Raw genomic sequence first — 1634 nt, 5'->3', positions numbered from 1 at the left:
CTCGATTTTTCAGGCTTCATCTTGCTCATAAACCTGCCTTCAGAAAAAACCTGAGTATCTGACAATAACACAGCATAAATAGGGTCTCCCTTTTTCTAGGCAATTTGGAAATAAGCTTTAATAGATACAGATTGGAGCAATCTGATCGGCTAATGATGACCAAGTACTAGCAGTGCATATTCATTAAAAGCTGCTTCTGCCCATTGCTCAGTGTTGAATCTTTATTCTTTTTTTTTCCAGAACAGCAGATCCAAGCAATATATCTATTTTATAGAATGGGGTGGACTTGGCTTGTACAACTTAGAAATAGAAGTGATGTCATAAAATGCAGTCTCTTATTATATGAATAATTCATCTGTATATAATTGATTAATACCCACCCTATCCCTCTTAAAATCTTATATTCCAAAAAAAGTACGCTGCAGAAAGAATTCTACCATAAGGGCCTAAAAAGAAAAGATCCAACCATAAAGCAGTCTTACATATAGCAGACATGTAGCACCTGATGTATTAAAGAGGTTTTGCCATTGTATGTGTGGGTTAAACTGCTTAGATTTTTTCTTTTCATAACAGTCACCCTAACAGCTTAAACTGACAATAGCTGCTGCTTGTATCCTTAATATAATCTTAAACATGACAGACAAGATTTAGGTTGTTGTTTCTCTTTGGCAGCAGGGTTCAGAGAAAGGAGATTGTGAATATCTCTGAACTCTCATCCCAAACAGCTAAAAAGATAAGGCATGTTGAAAGGTAGGGAAAAATACATATCAGAACGCAGAACCTAACAGCTCTACTGTATTAAAATTCTCCTAGGTGAGCTCAGTGGATCCAAGAATGGCGTTTGCCTAGAAGGTAGTAGAGAAGGAATGCTCTCGAGTTTGAAAGAATTTCTCAAACAGAATGCCACATACAAAAAGGAAGGAAGGGAGAATCAGAGCTGAGACCCCCGACAGCATTGACTCTTACCTCCTCTCAACCTACTATTGGGGACTTTCTTTCCACCAAGCAGTGCAAAAAACTCCGGTGAGGCACCAGATATCGGCGTGGGTGTGGAGCAAACACAAACGTCGCTGGAAATTGAACACCTTGTTGAGCCCCGGGCTCCCATGATGCCTCTGCCTCCTCGTCCTGCACAGACCCCGGATTTGAGGCGGAGCTAACTGACCAGAGCAGTCGGAGGCTACAGGCTCAATCGGGGAAAAACCAGAGAGTGAAGGTGCAAGACCTAAGGTTGAGGGGAACAGTGTTGGGAGCGGTATCCCTCTAACCTAGACACCAGAGGAGGCAGACTGGAACAGGTGGCGGCCTCATTCTTGTGGCAGGAACGCAGTCTACTAGGTTCAGTGAGGAGACCCGCAGCCCTAGGCGATTCACAGACATATCCTGTAACTCTAGAGAAAATTTGTCCACTTTGATGGACTTGAAAACAATTATTCTGGATTTAAATGGCAACGGTGGTAGACACACAGAACCGCGTGCAACAGATAGACCCGACAGTTGCTACCCATAAAGAGAAAATATTAAGTCTTGAAAATTGGGGTTCTCAAGTTGAGAAAAGTGCAAGTTGGTTTGATCCAAGGAGAGCCTTGTAACACTAGGAAGCTAGAGAATATGGAAAATCAACTGAGATATAA

The sequence above is a fragment of the Rhinatrema bivittatum genome, unplaced genomic scaffold (assembly GCF_901001135.1).
Source record: "Rhinatrema bivittatum unplaced genomic scaffold, aRhiBiv1.1, whole genome shotgun sequence".
NCBI lineage: Eukaryota > Metazoa > Chordata > Amphibia > Gymnophiona > Rhinatrematidae > Rhinatrema > Rhinatrema bivittatum.
Note: the sequence above shows the minus strand (reverse complement) of the source record.